Raw genomic sequence first — 283 nt, 5'->3', positions numbered from 1 at the left:
TCTTTATAAGGAAATCCACGCCACTTCCCTCCTCTCACCAGTAGATCGCATTATGATTCGCGGTGGCCGACGGATATGATAATCGCTCGTTATTTACGTTCATCCCTCAAAGGGCTTGTGCAATAAGATTGCGACCTCTTTACTCACGTAAAAAAGCAAACAATAATAACCAAGGGATATTCGATGGGAAATTAATAAACCAGTTCGTGTGAAGAGAATCATCGGCTTTAAGCACTTCTTTGGCTTCCTTCGATGCTTCTACAGTAAAGAAAACTGACTGAAG

The sequence above is a fragment of the Penaeus monodon genome, chromosome 21 (genome assembly GCF_015228065.2).
Source record: "Penaeus monodon isolate SGIC_2016 chromosome 21, NSTDA_Pmon_1, whole genome shotgun sequence".
In the NCBI taxonomy this organism is placed as follows: domain Eukaryota; kingdom Metazoa; phylum Arthropoda; class Malacostraca; order Decapoda; family Penaeidae; genus Penaeus; species Penaeus monodon.
The sequence above is the reverse complement of the archived record's forward strand: the minus strand, read 5'-3'. Positions refer to the sequence as shown.